Source organism: Podarcis pityusensis (genome assembly GCF_964106645.2).
Source record: "Podarcis pityusensis genome assembly, chromosome: 5".
Lineage (NCBI taxonomy): Eukaryota > Metazoa > Chordata > Lepidosauria > Squamata > Lacertidae > Podarcis > Podarcis pityusensis.
Window position 1 is genome coordinate 61,661,842 of NC_138032.1, and position 21,581 is coordinate 61,683,422.

Here is a 21,581-nt window from a genome sequence, read left to right on the forward strand (position 1 = left end):
GCAGTATTCCAGTTATGTCTGGAAGATTCTGGACATATGGCAACCATATGCTAAGAACTACCTCAGTAGTCCTTCTTGAATGCTGGCTGTTAATATCAGCCAGGTTGTCATGAACAAAAGAAAGGGCCTTCTTGGTGGCAGCTCTAAAACTATGACCCCTCTCTTCCAGTGGATCAAACTCTGTCATTTAGTGGGCCTTGGAAACCTTACTCTTCACAACTGCCTTAAATTGGGACCATAAATAGCTTGAGGCTCCAAAGCAGTTTCTCTGTACGCTTGATCTGTTATTCTATCCTTGTTTCACACGCCACTTTGTGTGAGGGTGCTTCTGAAAAGCAGCTTAGAACATTTAAAATAAATAAGAATAGCAAGAGAAAGTGGTTGGAGTCATTTAAAAAAAGCAGCAGACCCTTGAACCAACCATTCCAGGGCAAAACTATATTTTCTGGACTTTATCTCATTCTTATATTTATATTTATATTTATATTTGCCCTGTTCTATCTCCCAAAAAAGCTCAGGGCCTTTTAAAGGGGTGGGGTGCAGCAAAACAACATATTTAAAACATCCAAAAATATTTAGAAATATTATTAGCAACATATAAAAACAAATTTAATCTTACACTAAAAGTTGCAACAAAATTTCTTGGCCTGGCCTTGCCAGTTAAGACATTTTTAAATGTTGAAGAGCTCGATGCCATGGCGTATACCATTGCAGTGATTCTTCATTGTGTGATACGCATTACATTCTTAAAGAAGTACTTTAATGCTATAGCACAGCAACTCTTCAAATTATCTATTTCTTTCAACGGAAACAAAAGTTAAAGTGCCCTAAGGGTCTAAGCATGAAGGTAAGTGATGTGGAAGCTGCAGCTTGAACTATCTGTTACTGGAATTAAATATGAATGAAAACACTGCTTCTCTATTTTCAAAGTTTGGCACAAGGCAGTTTCAGTTTTAATGTTTATTACATAAAAATGTATGTAATAAACATTCCTTTTTATTTTATTGATTGACCTTTCCTTGCTGTCAAACCACAGCTAAAAGCCTTTGAGCAAAGTATTTGTTACTAAAGAAATATACAACATCCCTGAACTATAATTCTGATAGCAGAGGATGGGGAAGTGGGTCTAAAATTTCTCCAGCCTCGTGAACAAATGATTGAAACTGTTGAAGTTCACATTACCAAGTATCCATTTTGTTCTGCACTGGCGGCTGAATATCCAGCAAACAGGAATTGTGTATGAAGTGCCAGTTACTTGTTACAAGTAACCTATTCAAGGATTTCCCCTACAAAATATCCTGTTAGGATGGATCACCACCGAAGCCTGCTTCCTTGCTGAACCCAGGTACCTGGGTTTCAAACTCTGATCACTTTAAGTAAAAAGGGGAGCACAGTACATATTAACAAGTAGGAACCTACAAGAAAATGTTGCAGTGTGAGTCTTCTAAATAGCCAGCCCAGCTACGTCCCACATGCCATCTTTCCAGGATACATCGTTCCAATTCACTCTTGCTTCTCAGTCCCATTGGCACTCCCCAGCTGAGCTTGCTGTTGGAGTCCACATGGAAAGATTTACCCGTATTTAAATGTAGAAATGAAGGAAAGCTGGAAAGGAAAAATAGCAGATTGGAATGAAAATAGTATTATTTTCTCGCGTGTCAGCTTCTGGCAATTAAAATGGACTGTTAAAAGACATGAATAATAATAATTTGAATAAGAAAATAGTCATTTTAATGAAAAAATGCTATTCTATCCTAGTAGATATAATCATGCCGTTTACCAACAAGGTGGGAAACTGTTTAATAATAATAATAATAATAATATTTATACCCCACCCATCTGGCTGGGTTTCCCCAGTCACTCTAGGCGGCTCACAACAGAATATTAAAAACATTAAAAACTTCCCTAAACAGGGCCGCCTTCAGATGTCTTCTACAAGTCAGATAATTATTTATTTCCTTGACATCTGATGGAAAGGTGTTCCACAGGGCGGACGCCAGTACCGAGAAGGCCCTCTGCCTGGTTTCCTGTCACCTCACTGCTTGCAGTGAAGGAACAGCCAGAAGGCCCTCGGAGCTGGACCTCAGTGTCCAGGCTGAACAATGGAGGTGGAGACAGTCCTTCACGTATACTGGGTCTAAGGCCCACATTCTCTTGCAGGAACCTTCTGGAGGCCAGCTGAATGATGCTCCAGGACCAGTGGTAGTTCATGGGCCACAGTTTGGGAGCCCCTGTTGTATGGATTAGACCCTAGCCCAGTGAAAATAGACAGCAATAACTTTAACTAATATGAGGGAGCAGAGAAGTTCCATAGCTTTAGCTCATTGATAAAGGACACAACAGAGCACTTGTGTGCAAAAAAATCCCAGGTTTAGTCCTCAGCATCTCCAAATAGGGTTGAGAAAGACCCTTCTCTGAATCCTGAACAGCAACTGTTTCCTCCCAGTGTAGAGGAGCCCATCCCCTACACTACTGAGCTAAATGGACCAATGGTATGATGCGGAATAAGGAATTTTCCAATGTTCCATTTATGTTACTTTTCTATATTGTTTAGATGGGCTCCTCTATTCAAATGCAAGATATGCCTAAGGGGTAACACTGCCAGTCAGAAACAATCAAGCAAGCAAGTGGCTTATGCACCATTTGGCTGATCTTTCACATTGCTTCAATTTACTGTGGAGAGAAATCAATTGATCCTTTTTTGGGGGTTAAGCATAAACTTGAAAAGAAACATCAGGCATAACTCATGTTGATTCTGAACACTGCTGCATTGTCAAATTTCCAAAGCCTGGATATTTGGGGCAGGGGGGAACAGGCGAAATGAAGATGGTAGTGAAATGTTAAGCAAATATTATACAAGTGTACAAGTGCCACTGGGACAATTTATCCTGGTTTTGTGTGATCTGTCATGCAGCACCACAGGACAAATAAAGATGCTGTGCATCTCTATCCTTGAGAAAAATTATATGATATACTCCTGGATTAATCTCTCCCAGCTTTAACAGAATAGTCATTTCGGCATCTATTTATGATCACACATCTACTAGCCCCTTAGGAAAGATCCTTTCATAATGGAGAATCTGTTACCTCACAGTGGAGAAGAAAAGCATGACTGGAGCATCTTCTGCACTATACGAAGCTGGAGCAAAAACCATATACTGTACAGTCAAATTAGAGCAGACATTTATTCTTAGACTCTTTTGTGGGGGGCCCATAGGAACAAGCAAGCCTTCACCCTAAAATCTTCCTACCTAGATCCCATCTGCACTATACATTTGAAGCAGTATCATGCCACTTTAAACACTGCCCTTACAAAGCTACAAATTTCAGAGTGGTTTAACTATCAATCCCTCTTCCCAGAGAACTCTGGGAATCATCATTCTGTGAGGGGACTACGGGGTCTCCTAAACAACTCTCCGCACTCTTAACAAACTACAACTCCTAGGATTCTTTGGGGAAAGCCATGACTGTTTGAAGTGGTACAACACTGTTTTAGATGTATAGCACAGATCGGGTCAGATTCTCGCATTATGGCAGGGGTGTTAAACTTTTCTGGGCCTGAGGGCCAAAATCCTCTGGGGACCAGTGGTGGTTGTGGCCAACCCAGACTGTTGTGTGCACACTGTGATATGTATACGCACAGGAGAGATGCATACAAGACATATGCATGGACCTCTCCACCTGCCCTTTGTCTCTTGTTTTCTTTTTGCCATCATGGCCAAAATCACAGAGGCAGAAAAAAAGTGGATCTGCTTGCGGGCAGGAGCAGATCAGGTGCTTTGTGTGGAGCTGCCTTTAAGATTGGTCTGGAAGCTACAGCTAGTGGCAGCACCCTAACCGTAGCCCTTTCACAAATATGCAACAAATGTGCAACACTTTTGTTAGAGTCAATTGCACTAGCTTCCAATATGGTGTTGAGCCAAGATCAAGGTTTTATTGTTAGTGTATAAGGCCATAAACAATGGGACCCTCCTAATGGCGCCATATGCCCTAGCAGTTCATATTGCGGATACCAATGCAGAGTCTTGAGCACAGTGGCTCCTGTTATTCAGAAAACCTTTCTCCTGGACCCATGATCACATGCTTTTCTTTTTTACCCATACTTTTCCAGGTAAGTCTGTGGGACAAGTATACTGCAGGGTATTGTATGTATGTGAAATCACTGCATTTTGTTAAGCACTTTATATATTCAATCCTAAATAGATATGTAAAATAACACACTTATCCGGAAGTCTTTCTGAACTCAGTAGGACCCACTTCTGAGCAGGCTTAGATGTCAGACTTTGCCATTGAACCATCATGCACAGGATTGACCTGAATTTGCTCCAAAGCACATTACTAACACTTGTTGAGTCAGACAGTTTGATGCCTCCAAAAATTGTCCACTATGTTTTCAAAGTATTTTAGCGTACATTTCTTTTGAGGAACTTTAATTGTTTTAGCCTGCATTCATATATATATTTACCTATTTAAGGTATTATAAAGGCTTGTCCTGCAATTTCTTTATTTCTTTTACATCTTTCATCTTCTTTCCCCACACATTTTCTTTAAAAGTTTTAGCTATCAAGAGTAAAATGCATTTTGTATAAATTGTGTTATATCTTCCCTTAGTATCACCTGAAACCCTAAATGATTTGCCTCTTTTCTCTTATTCCATTGCCTGAGGCTGCTTGAGTATTAGATATGGAAATAGAGATTGCAGTTTGGCTGTTTCATAAATCCTGAAGCATATTACATTAATGCAGTTAATGCAGTCTGTTTGATGCTACATGCAAAATTGGCAAGTACAGCAGGTGCAGAGTACAGCTTATCGAGAAAGCAAATTTATAAGTATGATTGCTTCCAGATGACCTGTCTGTTGAGTATTCATCCTGATTTGTTTGCGGGGGGATTAGACAACATCAGCTATAGGTTGAGCATCAGTTCTGATTTGCTTGCAAGGCAGTCAGATTATGCCACGTCACACAAATGATATCCCACACTTTCCAGTGCATTTCCCAATCACTTTCCTTATTGCAAAAGGGAAATTTTCTTTGGCAGAGGGTGGGGGGTGGGGAGCAGATTTGTTGTGCAAGAGCTCCAAATCAACTTTGATTTTGCAACCTGAATTTTCTGATAAGTGATTGAATCCTACCCCCAAACAGCGGCAGTCTTGAAATGCCCTGTTCATCCTCTTACTGAGGGCTTGTCCACACTGCAGCAAAATGTGGATTCACACTTGCCTGTCTCCCATTAATGTAGGGGCTGCTACATGATTTCCTTCCTATCCCTTTGTTGTACCAGACCTGTCCCCCTTTAAGTGGAGGATTATTATTTTTTAATCATTTAAAATACTTTACTTACGAAGTGTTCCAAAGGTCAGATTCATGCATTTACCCATGCAGGCAGAATACTCTTGGGTAGAAAATACAGAAAGAAAGCTTCAAACATGTGCTCTAAGCTTGGAGCAAAGCTTAGACGTGACTTCCTTGTTGGGTTACATGGTGTGGTGCAAAGAGAGGGAACACAAAAAGAAGGCTTCACTTCCTCCCTAATCAAAGAAGAAGAGACATGACCTAGCTGAGTCTAGGAACACAGCTCTATGATCTCAACCCCTTCATGTACTAACTAGCATTCATGCATAGTTATGTTTGACTGAAATTTCCCACAGACATTTTGCTCCAGTGTGTAGTTGTGATGGCCTGGGAATCCGATTCAGAGGCTGAACCGGAGGAACCCCAGCCTGCACAAGAGTCCCCGCCTCCAGGGCCGGCTGAGCTGGGGCGGGGCCTTGGATCTGAAGCGCCTGCACCTGTGTCGGATCCTCAGGAGCAGGCACCAGGTGATTCCACTCTAGCTCCGGAGGTGATTAAGGACACAGTGCCTACAGGTGCGCCTCTCCCGGCCCTGCCAGAGGAAGGTGAGTCTCCCCCTGGGTCCAGTAACTCCCCAGCCTCTCCTGAACTGCAAAGGCTTAGGGCAGAGAGGCGGAGGGAACTGGTTTCTCCCAGGAGGAGTGCTCGCCTTAAGGCCAGAAGAGGCGGGTCTCCTGGGGGCCGGGACCGCCCCTGGCCTCAGAGAAGATAAAGGCCAGTCAGCCCGGTCCCAGGTTGTGGGAGCAACGTCGTTGAGTACCTGCTCTTGCCCGGACCCAGACCTGACCTTCCAGTGTTCCTGTCCCTGCCCGGCTTTCTGCTTCAGACCTCGCCTCGCTCCTTGTGAACTGTTTGCAGACCAGTGACCCAGGACCGGACTTTGACTACGCCAACGGTAACCTTCCCCCCGGGACCAGCACAGTAGTCAAGCCTGTAGTCCAGTAAAACCTGGATACACATCTCAGAAGAACACTGTTGTGGGTTCACCTTTATGTTATGGTGAAATGGTTTTAGGTTTGAACAACAGTATTATGCTTCACATTCCTTCGTCGTCAGATGCAAAGCATGCCAGGGACAAATTTTGTTAGGAAAATGACAGATATCTAGATAAGAATGACAATAAGCTCCTGAACACACCTCTATGCACAGGAGAGACATTTTGGTAAAGGTATATTCTCCACCCATTCCCATTACAGATTATGTAATCTATGGTGTGTGCACATACATGCAAAGAAATGAAGAAAAAGTGCAGTTTAAGGCAGATTGAGATAGCGAGGAGCCAGGAAGCTTTGGAAAGTATTTTGTTGGGAGAAGGGTGCCCATGAGGCCTCCGTGAGGTGCTGGTGTGGTGCAGTGATTTCCTCATTGTGGAAGTGCTTAAGCTATATCCCTTCACCTCCATCACTTGCTACTAGCCACAATGGCTATGTTCTACCTCCATTGTAAGTCTCTGAAGGCTGGGAATCGCAGGTGGGCAGAGTACTGTGGCACTCATGTCCTGCTTACAGGCTTTCCATGGGTATCTGGTTGGCCACTGTGAGAACAGGATACTGGATTAAGTGCACCAAAGTGCAATTGCCATCTGGCATTCTTATTTATATTATATTACTGTCTCTGTGCCACTTTGCTATCCTTAGGCTATATATATATATATGTGTGTGTGTGTGTGTGTGTGTGTGTGTGTGTGTGTGTATTTGTGTGTTTATTTTACGGAAGGTAACGCAAAGCAAATTACAACAATAAAATGATAAAATACGCAGGTTAATTCTTCTGTTATTTAAAAAACTGCAGAACCTTTTGTACTGGCAAAACAAAACGAATATTTCAGCACAACATGCCATTAATGAAAATCCACCTGCTAACTATTCTGTCCTGTTTTACAGGCCTTCTAAACTTGATGCCTGTTATCTGCAAAGATAGAGGTTTCCGGGCTGAGCGGGGACTATTTTATAGTAAACGTAATTAAATGTAATGACTTCATTTCAGCTTAAGTTTCCCTCCCCGCTAACACACAGTTATATATAACCAAATAAGAGTCTTATTTAGTTGCAGCATCGATACAGACCATTGAGCAGGCTCTTGCTAGTAAATGCCTCCCTAGCTGACGCCTCTAGATTTGTTTTTGTATAAAAAGGATGTGCTGTATGGGGAACTGGCTTCATATACCAGGCCTGTCGGCAGACCAACTCTGCATTACAAAGATGTCTGCAAACATGACAAGAAGGTGGCAACATTAACCATGTCATGTGGGAATCCCTTGCAGACGAAGGCAGTGCCTGGAGACAGAAAGTCAGGTTGTGTATCCCTAACAGGGACCAGAGGAGAAATAACCGCTGGAAGGAGTGCAGAAAGAAGAAATATCATGGTGCATCTGCAGCAGCACAACTGGACACCTTCCTCTCCCCCAGCAGCAACATGTCTATCCTGTATTGGTTTATACAGCCATATCTGATACTGTAACTCTCCAATAGTTTGACTTCACCAAGGAACACACCACCTCATTATTCACAAGTGGTATGAGATTTCAGGGGTTGTAGGCGCACTATACCTGTGTTTCCTTCGGACAATGAGGCACAGCAGAGACTGTAGTGTCTGTATGATATATGGTTTATTTGCACATATATACAACGCAGTATATTCCAAGAGAGTCACTTGCTTCTCGCAGAGGCATAACAAGTTTGAGTCTAAGAACAGAGAAATCAGCCATGCTCTGCCTCTTTGTTACAGCCTGTTACAGTCAGCCCACATGACACTTTGCCCTCCTTCCTCTTCCTTGTCTATGCTAAAGCCAGTGAAACTATTCCCGTCCAGCCTACCTCATCCAAACTGAAATACTAAACCCATTTGGCCTCTGTCCACTGACACAAAACTAGAGGAGTTCTTCTACCAGAGGCAGATTTAGGGTAGGGCAAGCAGTGCAGTCGCACAGGGCACATAGCTGAGGAGGGTGCCTTCTCAAAGCCCAATAAACATTTGCCTAACTTCAGGAAGGAGCCATGAGAAAGAAAAACAAGGGAGGCACGAGGGCTCTGACAGGCTCTTGGAGTCCTTCTGTCTCCTTCCCAAAGCCCAGTAAGTGCTTGCCCAGCTTTGGGAAGGAGGTGGGATGGCTCTAGAACCCTGCCAGAGCCTCACACATCCTTCCCAAAGCCCAGCGCTTTGTTTACCAGGCTTGAGCCAGTGCTGGGAGGGCATCAACTAGCCTCACACAGGACCACATGTTACCAAGGTCGGCCCCTGCTTCTACCAACCAGTGTTTACAAACATGCATACATTAGGGGAAATGTGCATGAAAATGAATATATTAGTGAAAATGCCATAGAAAAAGGCATTGCTTGCAAAATCTGTACATTAGTTAAGACTGCACAATAAAAAGTGTGTTTATTGGAATAAATTTGCCCTAAAATACTGGTTGATTTTCATAAGGATTTTCATTCTACGTAGTGTAAGGTACACAGAACATTGCCAATACATCCAGCTCTACAGGCGTATTTTTAAAAATTCAGGACTGTCAGTTTGGACCTAATCTTTGCTTGCGTAACAGAAATTGTTCAAGCAAACATCTATGAAAGCACCCTAATTATATATTTATAGCTCTTGGCCACCACAGGAATGTTGGCAGGGCAAGATTTTAGCAATTGCATCTTGGCAGCTACTGTGCTTTTAATTGACAGGGATTATAGACATAAAATGTTAACTTTTCTGGTTAAAAATAAATAAAACACTTGTAATTTTCTGGGCACTTTGAAGCATTTGCAGTACTCTGGGGCCTTTAGATTGCATCCAGAATCCTATATATGTGGCTAGTAGAGACACTGTACTAGCAATGTGTTTCAAGCTGCTCTTCCCATGCACTATATAAGGCACACAGCACATACCACAAGATGCAGCGATTACCACCAGCTTGGATGGCTTTAAAAGTGCCAGTTGCTTGTTTGTCAACTTCAACTTCTTCTTCAGCATCTGACATCCATCTTTGGACACATGCGTCTTCAAGCAGAGGCGGGTTTAGGGTTGCAAGACCGGTTCAGCGGTACTGGCCATCGTGTTGCAGGGGGCACCACAACAATGCTATAGAACGGAGCACAACAGGTGGGGCGGGGTCATATTTTAGCATTGCACAGGGTGTCACTGAAATTTGAGAGCCCAAAGTCCACCACTGCCTCAGGTTCTCTCCAGCATTCTCTGTTGTTATAAGCCCTCTTGTTAGGTTTCGATCATCCATGCATCACGTGGGTGGTCATTTATTTCATCAGCCTGAGTCACCTCTTGCCGCATGGTCTGTGTATGTCCATTTTAACTTAGCAGCCTTTCCCCACTGCATCCGTAACTTTTGATCTTTGTTGTCTCCAATTATTAGTTTTTTTTATCTTTTCAGGGTATTCCTAACATTAATTAATTAGTTAACCAGTGACAGATTAATAGAGAATAAAGCTATCAAGGGCTTGCTGTCATGACAGCTATATTACCTCCAATATCAGTGCTAGTGTTCCTCTGAATACTGGTTGCTGGGGAAGCACAGAGTGTTATAGGCCTCAGGCCTGGCCTTTGGGCTCCCTATAGGCATCGATTTGGCCACTATGAGAACAGAAGTTTGGACTAGATGGGCCTTTCGTCTGTTGCAGCAGGACTCTTCTTATGTTTTTAAGGCTCTTCTGAGGCAGTATGTGTTTGCTTGATTTATTTTCAGAAGCTCAAGGCACTAGAACAAAGTTGCAATTACTTTCTTTCTCCTCAGTAGTCATATTACCGTTTGTACACATACTTCAAAATCAGCAAGATAAATATTTTCTGCTCAGGCTGGCGGCATTCATCTCTCTTCAGAGTTCTCCCTTTGAAATTTGTAGCCTTCAGCAAGAGAGCTCTTTGCTTTTGCAACACTCCTGGTCTCAACAATAAATGGTCCGTTCCTAAAGTGAAACATAACTCAGGACTATATTTCTACCCAAAGCGAAAGAAGTGGGAGGTTTATGAAAACAAGCCAGCAGGGATGCAATCCCATACACACTTACCTGAGAGTAAATCCCATGACAATAGGGTTTATATATCTGAGGGGGCATGTATAGAAAATCCTATAGAAAACCTTATAGTATATGCATAGCAAGGTCTTTATTCTACAGTATATAGCTACAAGTGCAAATAAAATGTTCTAACAGTGTGAGGAAGAGAGATGAGTGCAGTGCCTTTATTTTTAATGAATGCTGGGGAGAAAAAGTCTGCTTTGTTTTCAATTTATGACCAAGAATTAAGGTACCACACAATGTAGGAATTGGGTCTTTATGCTGTCACCTCTTCAGCACCTATTGAAGACCTTCCTCTTTCAACAAGTCTTTGATGTCAAGATCTTTCCCAGTTTGCATCTGTTCTGGAATTGTTTTTAAGAAGTTCAGTTAGAGGCCTTTCCAGACTGGTGATTTATTTTATTTTTTTGCAGATAATTTCTGCAACATGTAATTGACTCAATCATTGTGCACCAGGAGTGGATTTATACTTGACTGTCCACATACCATTCCTCTTTATTAGTTGTTCTGCTACGTTTCCTCAATGTTAGTGTATCAATGCCACCTGGAGGAGCACTCTATAGCACAACAAAAGCAGGACAAGTTACTACCACTGCCCCATGTTTATATAAAAGTTACAGGATTTCAGCCGAAAGCTATGGGACACGTGCAGATTGGAAACAAAGAATTATGTCCACTCCAAAGTTTTTGCAGGTACAAAAAGTGTTGAAAGTCTGATTCATGACCACAAGTCAAATGCACAAAAAAAGACACCTGGAGGGATTCTTAGTGAAACACTGCACCTAGTGTTTTATGTGAGTAAGTGCCTTGATTTCAGTAGAAATGAAATATGACTAACTGGGTTCAGAATTACAACCACAATTAAGAATTCTTCACTCCTCAAGTAGCAACTGACAGATAATTACTCTGTGGCATTGTTCACCCAGTGAGTGAGAATTCCTTACATATTTCATTCAGACAGACACTGAGGATAATACATTTTATTTCATCAGTTATTATGTGACTATAAATCAGCATGGCATTGAAGACCACTGCAGACACTGATTTGCATTAGCTTTTACTGGGGACTTTGGAAGCTGGCTGTATCTATATCCAATCCTCTAGATGCCTTGTGTTTGGAGGATTATTTTTTTATTCAAGGTTAATCAGTCTGACTATCTTTTATCTTTATACCCTTGATTCTTTTTCTGGAAGGATATTAAATAAGATTTCAGATTAATGGTGTATTTTAAATGAAGCCAAACGAAAATGTGAAGCCCCTTGGACTACTGCAACACACTCTACGTGGGGCTACCTTTGAAGGTGACCCAGAAACTACAACTAATCCAGAATGAGGCAGCTAGACTGGTGACTGGGAGTAGCCACTGAGACCATATAACACCGGTTCTGAAAGACCTACATCAGCTCCCAGTATGTTTCTGAGCACAATTCAAAGTGTTGGTGCTGACCTTTAAAGCCCTAAACAGCCTTGGCCCAGTATACCTGAAGGAATGTCTCCACCCCCATCGCTCAGCCCAGACACAGAGGTCCAGCGCCAAGGGCCTTCTGGCAGTTCCCTCACTGTGAGAAGTGAGGTTACAGGGAACCAGGCAGAGGGCCTTCTCAGTAGTGGCACCCACCCTGTGGAATGCCCTCCCATCAGATGTCAAGAAAATAACTATCTGACTTTTAGAAGACATCTGAAGACGGCCCTGTTTAGGGAAGCTTTTAATGTTTGATGCTTTATTCTGTTTTTAATCTGTTGGGAGCCACTCAGAGTGGCTGGGGAAACCCAGCCAGATGGGTGGGGTATAAATAATATATCATCATCAGAATAAGGTATATGATCTGATGGCCAAATTATATCTGCACACATTCTAGGTGCCCTTTGTGACTGTCTGAAATTTGCTAATCAATAGGAACAAAGAAAGTTGCCTTATAGTCAGACTATTAATAGTGGGATAGGAGAGCTGAAGATAATGCCAATATATTCCGCACCTGGCAACCAAAGCACCCCTTTGGTTTCAGACAGTATATGGGTTGTTGTTGTTTAATCGTTTAGTCATGTCCGACTCTTCGTGACCCCATGGACCAGAGCACGCCAGGCACTCCTGTCTTCCATTGGCTCTTGCAGTTTGGTCAAACTCATGTTGACGAGTCTAAAAAGCCCGGGACACAAATTTCTATGGCCCTCTGGCAGCTATTGTGGCTCATTTACCAGAAACAATGTATTTAACATTAACTCTGGAAGTGTATACTCGATTCTGACCAAACCTTCTAGGGCAAAATATACATCATAAGATTCTGTATGGTTCAATTCCAAGGGAAGTGGAATTCAGGTAGCAACCTCCCAACATCTCGTATGTTCTCATTCCTCAGGAAACTATTCAAGAAGGTGACTATTTCAGACATTTTTATTGTCTATTTTAATAATATTTCTGGTTAAATATCCTACAGATTGTAACTGAAGGATGTAGCTTTCAGGCTACTGAATATTGTAATCATTCTTCAAAAGCAACTAATAATATAGACTGTGCTACATATAAGAAAAAGAGTGTAGTTCAAGGATGAACAATCATATTGGAATATAAATCTTGTTAAGTACTAGAGCCTTCAGGAACCAGACTTTCATTTCCCTTACAATCTGCCATAACTTAAAATGAGGCTATACCAGCGCTTTTCTTCTTCTTCAGAAGTCTAAAAACAGCATATCCCTTCAGTGCTGGGTTAGTTACGGTGGTGAAAGTTAGCAAATGATTGGTATAAGAACTCAAGAGTGGCTTATAAGAGCCATGTGGTCTGAGCTTCAGCAACCAGTTCAGACCTCCTCATGCATTGCAGTCCTCTGGTAGACTTGAAGGGGAACAAAGGCTTGATTTACTTAGTTCCTCTCAAGGTGAGGTGAGCCTGGCAGTACAGCTTACTCCATGGTCTTAACCCCTTCATGTATTAATTAGACTTGAGCATGTTGGTTATATGAGGCAGGCTATGCCATAGTTGTGAGCAGCAATCTGACCCACCGGAGAAAGTATATTGTTTGATCCCCACCCCACCCTCATGCCTGCATCACTGCTAGGAGTTGTCTAGGAATGAACCAGTAAACACCAGTATCAGAATGGCTCCATCAATACACTCTTTCGAATTCTCTCTCTCTCTCTCTCTCTCTCTCTCTCTCTCTCTCTCCTGCCCTATGTATTTGTGATACATAGATGGATCAAGGAGTCAAAAGAACAGGTGAAGCACCCCCCCACCCCCATAGACCACCCCAGAGGGCTAAAGGAAGCCATATTTCAATGCTGTTGAGCCTTTCTCCTTTCCTGCAACCAACCTTTGTGAGGTTCTAAGAGAAAAAAGAGGCAAACACAGAATCATAGATAATCCATCGATAAACAAGTTAATCCACCTAGCACTGCAAGTGGGTCAGGGAGGGGATGCTAGTTGGTAATGCATTTTTTTTTAATGCTACTTTTGTAAAATTACATGACACACAGCTTTGCTCTATTTTGCTGGTAGCTGGGACAAGCTCAATATCACTGGAGGGCTTTCTCTCCCCCGCCCAACCAGGGGGTGTCACAGCTGTCTTTTTCCTTGATGAATGACATGAACTTAGAGAGAGAGGAAAAGAGTCTGTGCTGCAAGAACAAGCTCTTCCCTGCACAGATAGAGCGTACAATGTTTCATTCTGTTTATAATCGGATCAGCTGCAGCACGTGTGGGATTTTACAGTTCTTAAATTTCTTCTGTTCACAGATGCAGCAGCAGCAGCAACAACAAGGCTTTAGGCCAGCCTTCCCCAACCTGGTGCCTTCCAGATGTTTAGGACTACAGTTCCCATGAGCCTCAGCAGACACAATCAATGGTCAGGATGGTGGGAGTTGTAGTCTAAAACATCTGGAGGGCACCAGGTTGGGAAAGCAGTTTTAGGAAGTGAAACCTAACACCACGTACAACAAGGGTACAGAACCTGTCACTCCAGGTGTTCTTGGATTTTTATTAGGGTACATGCTGAATATTGCATTACTTTCCTGGATTATAATGACAGCATGTCTGCCACATTTTCTAACACTACTTTCACAGTACCTGTTGCAGTGGCTCTTTCACTGATGCCGTTCAAACCAGTGGCATGGCACCACAATGGACATCACTGGACAACGTCACTAATCCCCCACGCTTTCTGCATGTGCGAGCTTCTGTTTCCTCACAAACCATCCACAAAAATGGCAGGAAAGAACTGTATGCCAACATAGCTCCCTAAATTTTTTCACTTTTGTGATTTTCTGAGTTGGTAGGGTTGCAAATGTATTATTTCTAGAACCAATTAACATGGAAACGAGCCCTAAACTTGCACTAGATTTTCAAAAGTGGCTTTTGCACCATGTGAGAGCTCAAATATAATACAGAAGTTAACAGTGAAACACTGGGGAAATGAAATAAACTGCCATGTGAATTGAGCCTTAGTCCTAACCAGAAAGGCTAATGGTGAGGGAAGACAGGATTTGGGAGACCAGCAAAAACATCTTGAAGGTACCACAATTGGTACAAAAAGAATAATGTAAAAAAGCAGTGAATGAATAGTTCTGGAGAACTATTAAAGGGAAGGAGGAACCAATGGGAGTTGCTACCTCTAGATATCTGCATACGGGAGTAACTGGCATGCTGAATAGGGCAGCGATCAGCACCCAACATCCATGGACAGCTCCCAGGGTCTCAGCAGGGTTCATTATTAATACCTGCCCTGGGCTCTCCTTACAAGCATTTTCGTCCAGCAGAGGGATCCACATCTGACCTAAACCCTGCTCCCTACCCTTGGAATACAGGCACCCAAATTGTGGAGGGTTTGTTCTTTTTTGGGGGGGTCCCTTCAGACACCCCGCAAATCATTGTTTGATTGCTCCCATAGATCCCTACTGCGGTTTGTTTATTTTAAAACATTTATAAGCCGCCTAAAATGCTTCAAATATCTAAGCGGTGTGCAACGTAAAAGCAACAAACAATACATTTAAAACTAAACACAGCATAAAACTAGCAGCGTATAAAAAAGCAAGGATTCAGGGAGTTCATAGGGGTTTTAAATGGTACGGTATTGTGGGACAGTGCGTACAAATATGTCTTTACAAGACATATCTGATGGTCGCTGCTTCAGGTCTGGCAGAGAGAAGGGTACTCCACGGTACAGGGGCAATAGCGGAAAACGTCCATCCTTTTATTTGATTCTGTAGGGTGCGCTACTACGATACCAACGCTTTGCCCCTTCTTTTTCTCGCAGGGCTCCATGGGGCTCCTTCCGGGCGTTCAGGGGGGAGACCAAAGGACAAGGACTGCAAGGGGGCGACGCCTCCACACTGAGGGAACCGGCCCCGGCCTGATCCTCTAAGAAAAGAGAGGGGGACTGTAGCACGGAGAACCACTAGCGAACTCTACGTCGTGCGCCTGTGCGCGTTCGCCGCTTGGCCGTCGGAGCACCCCGACCCCCCAAGTCTCTGCGCCTCTGTCCTCCGTCAGTTCCCAAGAGCTTGTGGCGCTGCTGCTGCTGCTTCCCTGCGGCGAGGTGGGACGGACAGAGCAGATGGACGGCGCGGTGTCCGTCCTCCTGCCTGGACGGCGCGGTGCCGCCCCTTGCCCGCCCCTTCCGCCATCTCCGCTCGCTCGCTGCGCGCACAGCGACACGAGGCGCTGGCCAGAGGCAGATCCCCGCGCGCGGAGCTGGCGCCGCTCCGTCGGAAGGTCGAAAGCGAAGCACCTGGAGCCGGATTCTCGCGGGCTGGGATTGTCCTGACTGTCCTTGCGGCAACAGCGCCAAGATGCCCAGTGCGTCCCTTCTGTAGGTGAGTGTGTCTCCCCCTCAACTCTTCTCATCTTATCTTATCCTGCTGATGTGTGACTGGGTTACTTGCCCCACTATGCCATTTTGTCCCCAATAAGTGCAACCTAAATGCAACCTAAAAATACTTTCTGAACGCTTCCAGAGTTTGGAATTGTTTGCATGTTTGCTGTGGGCTCTGGTGGGGAAGGGAAAGAAGCGGGTTATGAAATAGGATCGCAAACCTGATCCAGTGCATTGAGCCCCACTGATTTCAGTGGGTAGGAATTGCAGCCTTACTTTCAATTAAGTGCAGGCAGAGCTCCATCCGTAGTAAGTTTGTAATTGCCACGTTGCAGTTTTGTGATGGGGGTTATATTCTCAGAAGAATAAAACAGCCAATTTAGGGAATGTGCTTTTTAAAAAATATAAAAACAACATGAAGCAGTCGTGACGTTTCTTTTGAAAATGGTGTAAGAATGAATTCTTCTTCCAGAAATGCCCAATTGCTTTTTAAAACATAAATGCAGGTAGAAATTAGCGGCATGACAGTAGATCTAAAGAATATGCCAAAGATATAAAATTATAAAATCTGACTATGAAGGTACATTAATTGCCTTTAAAAAAAGATTTTAGGTACCTTGAAAGAGGGGGAAAGTGGTGTCAATGTTCCTAGAGATCTTTAAATTTAAAAAAAAAATACTGTTAATGTATGTAGACATTATGAGCATTATACTACAATTAGAATTATTGCAGTTTTGTTGTAGCTTTATCATAAGAATTTCGGCAAAGTTTGAAATCTGCAGCAGGAGTTTTGTCACTGATGTTGGATGAACTGTGACTTACACAGCACCCAAAAGCTAACATTCACAGCATCGTTATATTACTTTCAAATACTCCAGGGGAGAGAAACCTAACCTAATGAATAGATACATTTACTTTTTTTTTTAAGAAAGAAGATACAATGTAGGAGTTTTGTTACACAAATACAACATAGTTTAAATGGAGTTCTGAAGCTGGTTAAACATTCGTTTTTGTATGTTATGTTTTTATGTTTTTTCTGCTAGAGTGGCTTTGATGGAAACAGTTGCCCATGTTGGCCAGGCATGTAGAACCCTTTCTAATATTTAAAAGTTATCTCTTACAACAAAAGTGTATGCATGCTTACTGAGAAGTAAGCCCCACTGACTTCAGGGGGCTCACTTCAATGTGCACACGTTGATTGCCACCTTGAGAAGCCTTCAAGCTTTTGTTTATTTTTGGATGCTGCAGCATGTGTCTTCCAGTTCTTCCTTTTTATTCCAATGTACATAAAGTGTCCTTGTTGATAATACAGTGGTACCTCTGGTTACGTACTTAATTCATTCCGGAGGTCCGTTTTTAACCTGAAACTGTTCTTAACCTGAAGCACCACTTTAGCTAATGGGGCCTCCTGCTGCCGCCACAGCACGATTTCTGTTCTTATCCTGAAGCAAAGTTCTTAACCCAAGGTACTATTTCTGGGTCTGAAGCGTATGTAACCCGAGGTACCATTGTAAATGGCAGTCGCTTGTGCTGCATAGAGAAAGTAGAATCACATAGCTTAAAAGGGGGATTGGAGACACTGTCCTCTGCCACATTGACTACATTAGTCCCTCGCCCCAAAGAAATGATCTGCATGCAGTAATGCTGCGTTTCCAACCAGGCCTCAAAGAAGCATATAGGATGGTGCAGAAAAGCAGTACAGAGACAAGGCAGAGGATACTCTGCGTGCAAATAATATAATAAAACAAATTTATGCCAAAGTAGCCACTAAACTCTTCGGTCTAAATACTTCATCTAAATAAAAAAGTGCACCTGTAACCTTTTTTAGGTGTTCAAAAACAATCACTGATAATTGTGTGAGGCAGGGGGAGGACCCTCACTGGCTCCCCCACTCTTGTTGTGCTCTGTTCTGGCCCCTCCCTGAGACTGCCAACAAATTGAGAGCTTGTTTACATTGGGGCTCAAATAGGCTTTCCCCATTGGCTGGAAACCTGAGCCTACTCTCCTCCCACACATGATCATTGTGTTTGTTTTTGAATGCCCAGATAGGGCTTTAATTTGTTTATTTTCTATAACTCATTCTGCTTCTGCTCATCATGGGTTGGGTCAAAGAGTTATTCAAAGCACTGAATTGCCTTTGGTAGAGTGTGAGGCTCTTAATCTCAGGGTCATGGGTTTGAGCCCCACGATGGGCAAAAAGATTCCTGCATCGAAGGACTAGATGACCCTCGTGGTCCCTTCCAAGTCTACAATTCTATGATTCTAACCCTCATTGGTTGAGAACATAGCAACTGGACTACTCACTAAGGCTGGCTGCTCAGGACACATCTTGCCAGTCTTGCCATCAGCACCCCCTGGCTTCCTGTCTGTTCCTTGGCACAATTCAAAGTGCTGATTTTAACCATTAAGAGCCCATGTAGCTCAGGAACTGGGTAATTATGCACCCAGATAATATGATTATCAGCTGAGATCAGCAGCGGAGGTTGGTGTCTGATTCAACACAACCCGCTACCCAAGATTTAGTGAATGGTGACTAGGGACTTTTCTGTGGTGGCAACACAACTTTGAAATGCTTTCCCCAACCCTGCTTGTTTGTTATCTACCTTAGTGATGAGTTGCCACAGCAGCGTTGAGACCAGATAGTGTCCCTTCCAAAAATTATTTGCATTGGTGGTGGTGGTGGTATTCTTTTCATAAACTTGTGTCTCACTCTTCTTTCAAAAAACTCAGGGTAGCATACACAAGGTTATCCCATGCTATACTCCAGACCAGTGGTTCTCAACCTGTGGGTCCGCAGATGTTGTTGGTCTACAACTCCCATCATCCCTGAGCTCTGGCCTTGCTAGCTAGAGGTGGTGGGAGCTGTAGTTCAACAACATGTGGGGACCCACAGGTTGAGAAAGGCTGCTCTAGACGGTGCTGTGAGGTAGTCTAGCCTCAGAGACAGTGACAGATCTGAATGCCAGCTTCCTTAGGTGACAGGCACAACCACCAGCTTGCAAACCAGATGCAGCCTACCAAGACCTTCCCATTCTGTTACCAGCCTCTTCTAACACCCTAGACCCCCCTGCCTCACCCCATAGGCCTTGCTTCTCAGCTGTTTCTCATAGATCAGCTGAACAGTGTGTGTGTGTGTGTGTGTGTGTGTGTGAGAGAGAGAGAGAGAGAGAGAGAGAGAGATTGCAAGGAAGTGTGGTTCCATATCCATGCACTGTGGGCTGTGATTGGCTGGATTGGACTTGCCCTGCTTTCCACCCACTGTGGATGTATGGGTGTGTGTGAATGGATCTTTATGAATGAGCAGTGTGGGGGATGGAAAGTTTATGTATGTGAATGGAAAGTTTATGTAGTAGGGTAGGAGAAATGGAAAAAACCCCCAACACACATCTGGCAACCAATGTGCTCCTTTGGTTTCAGATAGTATATCAGTAGATAATAATAATAATAATAATAATAATAATAATAATAATAATAATAATAATTTATACCCCGCCCTCCTCAGCCAAGGCCGGGCTCAGGGCAGCTAACAAGCAATAATAAAAACAAGCTGAATGAATACAACTTAAAAACAAGATTAAAATACAATTAAAATATTAAAATGTAGCCTCATCACAGGAGGAGAAAGGAAAAAGAAAAAAAGAAAGAGGGGGAGGGCATCAAATTGGCTCCAAGCCAAAGGCCAGACGGAACAACTCTGTCTTACAGGCCCTGCGGAAAGAAATCAGATCCTGCAGGGCCCTGCTCTCATGAGGCAGAGCATTCCCCCAGGCCGGAGCCAGTGTTGAAAAGGCCCTGGCTCTGGTTGAGGCTAATCTAACTTCCTTAGGGCCCTGGACCACTAGGGTGTTGCTATTTATGGACCTTGAGGCTCTCCGTGGGGCATACCAGGAGAGGCGGTCCCGTAGGTACGAGGGTCCTAGGCCGTGAAGCACTTTCTAGATGAATCTAGAAAGCCTGGACACAAATTTTCACGGCCCTCTAGCAGCTATTTACCAGACGTAATATATTTAGAGTTAACTCTGGAAATATATACTTGATACTGACCAAACTAAGCCGCCTTGAGCAAAATGTACACCAGGAGGCTGTGTTTGTGCTGTGTTGATCATGCACGGTTCCTGACTATAGGGAGGAGGTGAATACACATACCCTTTCAGAGTGACAGGGTCATCAAGGTCCTGCACCTTCAACCTGCTTAGAATTATTTTTTTTTTTTTAATCAAGACAAGTAGGGATACAAAGTAACAATTTACACATTGATATATGATCCATATAAATAAAATACCAGGAAGAACCATGTACACAAATATATGGAAAAAACAGCCATTTGTGATTTTGCAATAGACTAAATTAATAATAATAATAATTTATACCCTGCCCATCTGGCTGGGTTTCCCCAGCCACTCTGGGCGGCTTCCAACAAAAGACTAAAAATACATTACAACATCAGTTATTAAAAACTTCCCTAAAGTAAAATAACTGCAAACAACATGCAGTAGCATGCTGGCTATATAAAGAATGTGATCTAAAGCCGATGTCCCGAGTCTTTTTGTGCCCAGGGACACATTGGTATAATGAAGAGACTGTTGTAGGCAACCCAGAATACCCATTTTATAGCAGAAAAACTGGTGATGCTCAGAACTCAGAACTCCCCACAAACCAGAAAAAACACCTGCAACTCTCTCCACCAGATAAAGAACAGAAAAAGAAATCAGGTAACACTCCTTCCACTAACAGACAAATCTTTCCAACCAACTCCTCCCTGCCCCAAACCACCAAAATATCAATTTAAAAATAAAGTCAAATATTTGGGAAGGACCGGGGGACCTTGGCTGGGCCCCAAATCAGGTATTAATGGGCACTGTAGTACCCAGAGGTGCCACACTGGGGACCATAGAACTAAATAATGGTTAGATTACGACCAGCAGTAAAGCAACTAATTCTATATGTCTCTACTTCAAGCTATTTCCAAATAATACGCAGTCAATCCATCAGATCCATCTCAGAACAGAATAGGGGTGCACTATACCACGTATTCTATCATGGTATGGATATGATGCATCATTCTGATATTGAGGAAGAAAGCTCAATTTCTCATTAAATGCCATCATTGTTGCCTCCTTTTTAAACTCTTTTCTTTAATCTCCTTTCTTAAGCCCCACCCCTTAAAGATTTTTTTCCTGCAAACCTTGGGATTTCTCCCCAAACCCTCTTGTGTGGGGATAATGCCATTTTGCCTACTGGCGTTTGGAGAATGAGGTTGCTGTTGATATCGATGTAAAGATGTGAAGCTGTCGTAACACAAACCACGAGGGCTTAAAATATTCCAATCAACAAGGTTGTAAACGAAAATGCATCATTGCCGTGTTGCCCGATCAGCTGGTGTGTGCTAGTGGATAGACAGAA

The 21,581-nt window shown here is 43.1% G+C and overlaps 1 protein-coding gene across 2 annotated transcripts in view; it reads left to right on the forward strand.

Moving 5' to 3' along the window:
* The first annotated feature begins 16,024 nt into the window (after positions 1 to 16,024).
* The window catches only part of LOC308477978 (gamma-aminobutyric acid receptor subunit pi-like), a 43,936-nt gene continuing 38,379 nt past the window's right edge, over positions 16,025 to 21,581 (forward strand). The window contains exon 1 of one of the 2 annotated variants that reach the window (XM_081007207.1): positions 16,025 to 16,185. The gene's annotated coding sequence lies outside the window, so the exon portion shown is untranslated. The remainder of the gene's footprint in view (positions 16,186 to 21,581) is intronic. The other variant, XM_081007208.1, reaches the window with a different exon arrangement.